This window comes from Pithys albifrons, chromosome 5 (genome assembly GCF_047495875.1).
Source record: "Pithys albifrons albifrons isolate INPA30051 chromosome 5, PitAlb_v1, whole genome shotgun sequence".
NCBI classification, from domain to species: domain Eukaryota; kingdom Metazoa; phylum Chordata; class Aves; order Passeriformes; family Thamnophilidae; genus Pithys; species Pithys albifrons.
The window spans coordinates 70,640,002-70,649,910 of NC_092462.1; positions in this window are offsets into that span (position 1 = coordinate 70,640,002).

Consider the following 9,909-nt stretch of genomic DNA (forward strand, 5'->3'; position numbering starts at 1 on the left):
TCTCTGTTGCTTTCACTGCTGGGAGGGAGCTCCTGTGCTGCAGGAAACAAGTGTCCCAGTGGGAAAATATTTTCATTGGTCTCCCTGTAAATATTACAGATGAAGTCCTGGCCCCGTTCAGACCACTGGGAGTTTTGTTAATGATTTCATTGAGACCACTGCAGTTTCATTCATAAAAGGCTTCTTCCCATCTCCCATGCCATTACAGCATCCTCTGTCTGTCATCAAACTGGTCTCTGTGAGTGAGGGGCAAGCAGGTTCATCCTTCTTCCTCTAAATGCTTCATCAGCCTCTCCCTTGAAAACTGTAAATAAAGGCCGCTGGGGATAGCTTTTCTGCTTGACCCCTCACCTGAAATGAAAATAAAGGTGACTGAATTTCATCCTGATGTGGAGCTCCTTCCCGGGCTGGCTCTTTCCCGTAGCTGTTGACAGTTACCTGCCAAGCCCCATGGTTACCTTTGATTTTGCCCTAATGACACCTCCATACTTAGGATGGCTCTGGGACTGTAATCCTCTCTGCAGCCTTAACCAATTTATGGGGTAACCTGAGACCAGGCTCTCTCTCCCGTGGTTTTTCCTCTTGTTAACACTCACTGAAGGCATCAACAAACTAAATGCAAAGGGTTCATTTTATCACACACCCAAGGTTGGTGAATCTCTGCATTCATGCCTGTTGTAAATTTCAGCCTTTAGAAAGTAGCTGCATGTGCTTGCCACATTAAAATAGCACAGTGTTTGTTCCCCCAAAGTGTGCTGCTAAAACAAACACTTCGTTAGCAAAACCCAGGCAGTGCTCCAAGGAGCTGTTGAGGACAGAAGTGAGGATTCAGCAAAGTGGGATTTATCCAGTTTTGCCACAGGTTTTCTGTGTGACCTGTAGCCTGCTTTGTCTCAGAGTGCTTTGTCCTTAAAATCCTTCAAGTCAAAGTCCTTTATATGTCTGGTGTGTTTAAACTGTAAGCTCTTCAGGGGCAGGGCTTTTGTTGTTTGCAGTGCAGCTCTTCTCCCCGATCTCTAGAGGACCTACCTGTGTGTGTATAATACAGTTATAAAAGCTCAGGCTCAGCTTCATCGCAGTGAATGAGGACACAAGTCCTGGTCTCTGCTCCCTAACCTGTATTAATTGGCTTCTCTAAAGGAAATCTTGGGGCAGATGATTTACACAGTGGCGGAAGTAGGAGGAGGATCCCTGGGGAAAGCAAACACTTGAGACTTCAAGGTGGGATGAGTCTGGTGGCACACTTCTCTAATGACCATCTGATCCAGGAGGTGCCCGCTTCCTAAGCACAGATCAAAGGCAAAAGGTGACTTCTGAAATGACATGCAGCCACCTCTCGAATTGCTTAAATTCTCTCCTCCTGCTTGTGTTTGATCTCACTTTACTTTTCCTGTCACTGGGAGCAGGTGGTTGCTTTATTCTCCCCGACAAGTTTAGATCAGCTGAACAGCTAATGGCTGCAGTGAGAGAATCTCCCAGTTGCATATACACTCTAACCCTTGGAGCAGTCAATGGAAAGGCTCCTCTTCACTGTAGTCAGTTGTGGATGAGGTCTGGATGAGCTGATTTGGAGCAGTTGCTGTCCTGCCAAACTTGTCTTTTGGAAGTAGACGAGATTGTAATGTGAGGTGAGACTCGAGGAAAGCCCAGCTGGCTGACACCCACGTACTCCTCCAGACATGTGGGCATACGGCTCCAGGATTTTCCATGATGTGATATAGATGCACATTTCCTTTTTATGTATTGTTAGCAAAAGCTCCTGCTTGTTATTCTGGGCTCTCTGCTCTGTACAGTGGCTCTGCTGATAGCTGGTGAAAATGTCAGGCTCTTGGCCACCATATGGTGTGTTATGAACGAGATTTCAAGTGACAGGCGTAAGTCAAACCAGCGTCTTATTGTAACCAGAGTTACAGGAGATCAAGAGCCTGCCCAAGATTTGGGTCACTTATGTGCGCTGCTTTGAATTTCATCTGTTATTTCAATTTGTCCATAACACCGTTCTGCATTACTCCCGTGAGTAATCTAATTTTTAACCTTCTCCTTTCCAAGGAGAAAAAGAAACAGAATTTACCTAACAGGCAAGCTCTTAACAAAGCCTCGGATACCTGATACACATAATGGTCCCAGAGGCATGTTTACTTTGAACTGAGTGAGTGAGTGAAAACCATTTTGGAAGGACTTTTTCACCTCCAGGGACTTAACCTAACGAGGAGAAAAGTGATGTGGTTAAAGGGCTGTTTAAACAACGGGCATCAGGGAGCAGAGATAGGTTCTCCAACGATACAGATATGCGTTTGTCTTACACAGGTGCATAAATATGCAATGATTTATATCACAGGACACAATGTATAGACAGTGATGAGATTTCAGCCGTCCTCTGCTGATGGATGCATTTTGGGGGATAATCACAAACAAACGGCAGATTGTTTCAGCAGGTTGCAGCAGAACTGCCTAAAGATTTGGGACGCCACCACTGAGTTCACTAGCTGCCCTTGTCTTCTGCACAGAGGAGTGTCTGTGCAACAAGCAGTTTTACTTTGAGGACTCAGTTCTGTGAGTGATTTAGGTGGCTGGAAGAGAACTACTGGGACATCAGATTTAGGCTGAAGGATGCCGCTTTTTTCTGCTCACAAGATGCCCTAAATGCCCTTACCAATTTATCAAGAAAACAGGAGAGAAGGATGAAATAAAAAACTCCATGGGAAACATGCCCATGCTGGACCACTGCACTACCACGAAAGTTCATGTTTTTAGACCCAAATGGGTGACTGACCTCATGCTGACAGAATGGGCTGTCAACACTCATCTCTTGAAGAAGTGTCTCCCCTCTGTGCTTTGTCTCCTGGTGGTGATAACCTGAAAGGAGATGCACAGATTACACCCTGCTTCTTCCACATGTTGGGGGTCCTGCTTACCGATCACTTCCCTCTTTCAACATCCTCATGGGGGCAATGAATCTTATTCCTAGCCCAAAGAGCACTTTTCAGGGGCTGGGTTGACAGGCATGTCCTCCTTGTCCATGTTTTTGTGCCTTGAGTTGTTAATAGCTGAGATGATTCCCCTGAACCCTGCCAGTACCCAGTGCAGTGCCTTGCACAAGAGCAATACAGGCTTAGAGAGCGTCGTTGCATTTCATAGGTGAAAAACCACAACAAATATGGTAAGTTAGGACCAAACTGAAGTGCAGTTTGTGTTGTGTCCTACATGCTACTGTAGTCTTACTGAGGCTACAAGATTGACTTTCCAGAGGAACATAGGTGCCTCAAAACACTGGGGGAATGACCAGCAGGATGTCAGGAAGGAGCTGCACAGGTCAGGTACAGAAATCTCACTGTTTTACATTAAATTAGGCCCTTGACTGTAACTTATACTCTTCCTATCTGATTGCAAAGGACTTGAGTTCAGCTATCAGACATTTGGGCCCCTTGGCAAATTATCCCAAGGTGCTACCAAAACACGTAATTGTCTGCCTTTGACTATCTGGTCTTGGCTGGCTTGTTGCAATTTCCTTCTGTGCATGATGTGGAAGGGTCAAAAGCACCAGCACCCTCTGAAAACCTCTCTGAATGTTTAGTGTTATTATTGCCTTGAGAAAAATGGGCATTTCCATTCAGGTGAGTGGTTTAAGCATCTGATCCCAGAAATCTCAGCCATTGCCTCCTTAGAGTATTGTGAGAATAAATCAATTATTTAAGAGCAATTTTCTCCTGCAGGTGTTTATAGCCCAGTATTTGTCTTCCGCACTATCTGCTGTTTCAGAGGTGTGCAGACAGTATATGGAGAGCAGCCATGCAGAGTACAGTGAGCTCTCCTCAATGAACTGCACCCAGGGCAGTGAAGCTTTAGGAAAATATACAGAAAATATTTATGTGGGGGAAGGAGAGGAGAAAAAGGTACAAGGAAAGCTGCCTGGTCAAAGAAATTATGACAAAACAACCCCACAGCTGAGATTCAAACACTGAAGTGCCTGGTGCTGCTTTGTGTAGCCCAGCAGAGTTTGAAAGATCATGCAGTGGATAATGGTGCAGAGAAGGAGCAATTCCTGCTCGTGTGAGGCCAACACAGTATTTCCACTCATTCCAGCTGGATGTCTCCCATGAGCAGCTCATGCTGAGTGCTGCAGGGATGCCAGGGGAGGGATCTGACATGGAGGAGCATCCTTCAGCTGTGTTTCCCTGTATCAGGGAACTCAAGAGAAAAATGGGACCATTGTAGAGAATTGGATTCACAGGAGAGATAATACCACTGCAGCCCACAGGCAACTGTGAGGGAAGCTGTAAAAAGTCCATATATCTAAAAAGATTTTTTAAAATGAATGTGGCTGGTTTACTTTTTCTCCATATCAGCATTAATGAAGAGGCAGATAAGTTCTCTTGAAGGCAGAGGAAGATGGGAGCTGGGAGTTTGGTTCCTAACTACTTCTATTTGGGATTATATTGGCAATTATCAGCCCAATCTTTTGATATTTGGGGAAAAGAAATGGGAACCTGAACAGTGATAGTGGGCTGCTCCTGCATAAACTATTCTGGCAAAATGCCTTTTAATTTCATGTGAGCTGTGCCTGCGAGAAGATGGAAGGATCAAGCTATCATCAAGGAAGATTAGGATTTGGAGCCAGGTTTTGGAAATTGTCTCCTATCTCAGTAATGAATCAGACACCTTAGGTGAAATTTGGATCCTACTGAATAAGCATTTTCCTTTTTTGTGTTTAGCAGGGCCAGGATTTCATCCCTAACTTCAAACATACCCAAACACTGCTGTGCCTGCAGCATGGAGCTGATTACCAATGTTACATCCTAAAATTTTATCTCATTTATATTAGCCTTGCAGGACCTGATTCTGCCCCCCTGTAACTGATGGATGTTCCAATGCTGAGTTCAAGATGATGGGACTATTCCTCCTTTGCCATGCTGCATTACATACTTATGATATTTTAAAAGTAATTCTTCTTAATTTATATTATTCCTGATAATTCTAGAGTGCAGATTTGGTTTCATTTACACCAGAAATTTACACCTCTCTGCCTGAGAGGAAGACACTCTTAAGGGCTTACTGATATTTGTGTGTTTGACTTTAAGGCAGAAGTTTATTCCTAATTAATTGAATAAGTGCTCTAATCCCTGGCCTGAGGGTTTCCCATAGAGCATTAGCTGTATTAAGAAGGAAATGGAGTGTAATCCCTTTAATATAAGCACAGGAGAACATGAGAGTTTCACATTTCTGGAAATAACTTCTTTCCTTGTTGTATCATTTATTCTAACATTAATTTGCATAAAATGCAGTGGGGACAAAGGGCTTCTCCTCCTTTCTAATGCCAGTGTTGAGCTGTTTGCAGCACATGACCCTTGCCAGAGCATTAGCATCCTTAGGCTCCAGTTGCATGCTGATGCCTAACTGTGCAAAGAGAAATAACTCTTGGAATTCAGCTCGTTCCAACAGTGCCTGTGAACACAAGTCTGTGACCAGCTCTCCTCTGTGGAGGATGTCACCTTTCTGGCTCATCAGCAGTGTTTACTACTATTTGCATCGCTCTAGTAGCAGAACCAACAAGCAGGCTTATGTGTAGCTACAGATATTGGAGTCCTGGATGAGATTCAGCTCACCAAAAACAGGCTTTCTGAGAAAGCAGTTTATTTCAGCCCTAACTATGTGCCTACACCGGTCACATGAATTGGGCTAAATGAGCCAGGAAGTCAGGAAGGATCAGCTCAGAGGGAGATGTTGTCTTTGGGGACAGGCATGATTAGTCCTTTGACAAAATACATCCAAACTAGGTGAAGGCTTGGCAATTTTAAAAAGAATAAATACTGCTTTGTGGATTTGTACCTGGATTTCTGTCTATTTGTAGGACAGAGGACTCAGTATGGGCATCCCCAGTTGTCTCATGTTGCAGTTCATCAGAGGCAGAGAGCAGCAGCATCTGAATGGGACAGTTCAGATGTGCTCAGCCACCCTCGGAGTCCAAGTGGAGACCCTTGCCTGCCTTGCTTTCGCAGCATTCTCATCCTTCCTCACAGTGAGATAAAGATGTAGTTTTCTTCTGCTCAACACATCCACAAAATATGTTCTTTTCTCCCCAGTTTCTCCATCTTTTTCTCACGTCTTTAGCAGGAGCTGGGAGTGCTTCAAGAGCTCAAGAAGGGCAGGCTTTTTCCCTCTCCTGGCCCCATGTTCCCAGCATGGCTGGGGTGCAGCTGAAGGAGTGGGTAACAGCTCCCTTGTAGTACTACTGGGTGCCTTCTCCTCCAAAAAACAGCCCCCAACCCCTCCAGACTCCCCCTCCCCCCTGCAAGGCCTCCAGGGTTCTGAATTATGGTTGTGTCACAATGGGACAGAGTTTTCCCTTGACCCTGGAAACACTGAGGCCACACAGGCATTGGTGGATTCCATCCCAGACACACCCTGTCTGAGGAGGTCACACTTTTTCACCCTCTGGGTGGTTCTGGGGCTGCTGGTGGTGGGATGCCTCCATCTCGTCCCTTCTGGGTTCCAACAGGCTGCATCCCCTGAGGTGTCTGTCTCCATATGACCTGGCTGGGCATATTTTGCTTTGCTGAAGTTGGATGAAGTCAATCATACTCTGACAATTTGAGGTGCACAGGGGTCTTACAACCCCACCTGAATCCCTTTCTTCCTGTCAGTAGCCAGCTTCAGATCCCTAGGTTCCCTGTCCCTTGAGGTGGGATGGAGGAGAGGATCTGGTTTGCTGGTTTTTAACTGAGTGACTGTTCTGGTCCAGGTTCCTGGTTCACCATGGACATAATGAAAAACACAAGGCGCTGGAAGGTAAAGTATGACAGGACTCTCATCCTCACTGGTGTTTGACTAATGGGTTTGTTTGGGCCTGTGGGTCTGGGAAGATAATAGGAACTAGTGATAACAGAATTCTGGATCCTGGCCAAAGGCAGACACTGATCTGCCAAGCCCAAAGCAGGAAATGAGTGAAATGTTAGGAAAAAAGGACTGAGAATATATTCTTGCCCAAAGTGGGTGACTATTGGCATGGCACAAGAAACCCTTCCTAAGGTTCTGTGTGCCTGTGCAGTTATTGTAGGGGTTCCTTCTAATCACACAGACAGAGTGCAGCCCCTACCTTGGCCAGCCAAGCCACCCCTGCATGGTAGACATGTCTGTGCAGTAGGCACCTTCAATTAGAGCTCATCTCCCCCAGTCCTTGCCATGCACTGACAAGTTATCACATTTAAAGTTTTAGCATGAAAACAGCTTTTGGGCCAGCCTGAAGGCTCATCTTGCCAGCTTCCCTGGCTCCAGCAGTGCTCACAGTACATGCTGAGGGAGAAGACACGGCTAGTGCTATCTCCCTAAAATCCTCTCCCAATCTCCAGAAGTTTGCACTGCAAGGTTTTTCAGTGCTGAGACAGGTGTCACTGGCTTTATATCCCCTGGCAGAGTTTTCCTCCGTAGTTTCTCCAGTTGCTTTCCAGAATGAGTATTGACATTTGGCAGCACTTTAAATAAGTGATAGGCACACAGGAAATGTTACTGAGATAGAAGATGGAAGCATGTGCTGATTTAACCTGAGTGACACTAGACCTCAGCAGCTGATCAAAGTATTTTGGCAGCTTCATATTAGTTCTCTGCCTGGGGCCATCCAGGCAGTCAGAGGAGGCTTGAGAGAGGCAGGAGAAAGGGAGTGTTTGTTGCAAGGGACTGTCTTGGACAAGAAGAGCCCCCAGAAACCATTGCCAAAAGAGCATAGGGACCTTCCTGGCCACCCTGCTTGGGGCTTAACTGAGCAAGGAGCTGCCTCTGTTGGACTGGCCACAGGTGGCACATGGGACAGAGACTGTGCCCAGAGGAGCAACTCATCCTCTCTGAGCTATGAGGGAGCATTTTAAGGTTTTATCACTGCTTTTGAAGGCTTCCCCTGAGGCTTAGTGTTTCCTTGAGTTTACCTTCTCTCATTTTTAGCTTCCTGCAGCACTGGACATGTACAAGAGTATGTACCGGAAGGACTTTAGCTGGCATGACACTTACAAGCCACCTGACCAGGACAACCTACAGGTACTGTGGTCTTTTCCTGGCTTGGCTGTTTGGCCCCAGCTGTCAGCTCCACTCTCATGGCTGCAGGACAACTGGGGACTGGGGTGGTGCCAAGGGGGCAGCAGGCACAGGTGTTGCCTGCACTGGCAGGGTCTGCTTTGGTCTCCACTGCTGTGTCCCACCAGCAGGTCCCATCATGCCCAAATGCCCTTGGCTTGTGCCCCCATCCCTTCTGTGGGAAATCCCCCTTGCACCCTCCGGTAAAGCTGTTCGTGGGGAGTGATGCTAATTACACTCATTAAGTCAGGGCACTAACGACTGCTTGCTGAACTGGTGCCTGAGCCTTGGACTTCTATTGCTCCCCGTGGGGCTGATGGAGTACATCAGGATTAGACCCATCCCGGTACCGCCTTGAGGAGGGAGATTGCACTTGGGATGGAGATGGCTCCCTGCCCTGACATGGGCCTGAGAAGACTTCTGCGGGGAAGCTGAGGTTGTTTTTTTTCTAATCTCCCTGCAGTAAGAGCGACCCCCTGAGCTATTTAATCTGATTTGCCTCGCTCCGCCTGCCCTGGCTTAATTGCTTGTGGCAGCCCGGTGGGGACAGCTGCGGTTTGCACTGGGCCACTGCGGAGAAGTGGTGGGGGGCATGTTCGGTTGCTAAAGTGCTTTGGGCTCATATGCTCACGAGAGACGAAAAAAAGTTGAGGCTGGGGAGGAAAAGGGGGGGACAACAACAGAGAAATCATTGTGTGAAGGTGCCTGCCGGGGCATAGGGGCTGTCTGCAGCCACTGCTGCCATCCTCGCCTGGGCAGCAGCCTGGGGAGCCCTCTCCTCTCTTCCCCTCTCCTCCCTTTCCCCTCCTTCTGCCCCGGGGAGCGCTCCCGCTGCCAGCAGCCTTCATTAACGGTCTTGCTCGGGGCTCCTGCTGTTCTCTGGGCTGGCGAGGCCTTCCCGGGCAGCCCCAGCCTTAGGTGACTGCTCCACTTCCAGGAGTCCAGATCCTGGCTGGGAGGGCAGGGTTTAACCCCTGCCTGCTGGACCACAGTTTCTAAGCTGTGCATCTCAGTTTCTTTTTTACCTTTTCCCTTTATTTATTTATTTATTTTCTAAAATTCTATTAATTTTATTTTTGGAAGGCTACGTGCTTGCTGTGGAGGTCCTGATGTAGTTTGGGAGGCAAGAAGGGGGGGAACTGAGATATGTCTGATTCTCTTGGGTTGCAACTTCCTTTGGCTCCTTGTTAGTTCCCAAGGCCTGCTAAGCAAAGCTCTCCCACTGGGTAGCATGATGATGAGGTACTCAGGATGCCCAGGTTTCCCTCTTGGCCCTGATAGGATTTGTTCTTTTTAAGACAATAAAGCAACTGTGATGTTTTTATCCTTGAAATTTTGGGCAGTAACCTGCTCCCAAGGGAAAGGTGGGGAAGTCCTTGGGTTAAGGACGAAAGCACTGGCTGGTGAACCATCCCCACTGTGGGCTCCTGAAGGTTCCTATCCCTCTGGAGGTGCCCCATGACGAGCTCTGGCGATCCTCTGTGGGGGAAGGCCCCAGACAGAGGGAGTTCCTGTAGCTCTACAGCCTTCACTTGTCCTACTATAAGCAAAGTGAAGGAGAAACCACCTTTGGGAGATCCCTGAGAACCCTGGAATTTGGGGGACAGACAGAAACCCACAGAGACTCAAAACACCAAAAAAACCATGGAGACCCAACAACCACCTGTGAAGATGGTTCCTGCTGACCCTAGCAGCTTGGCAGTGCTCACAACAGGAGAGTCCCTTTCTGAGCCCCTAGAAAGAAGCATCTGGAGACTCCGTGTGTAGCTGAAAAGGCTGGAGGCACCAGTCCCTCCAGATCAGCCACACCAGCAGCCCCTTTAGCCTTTCCCTGACATGAACCCTCTC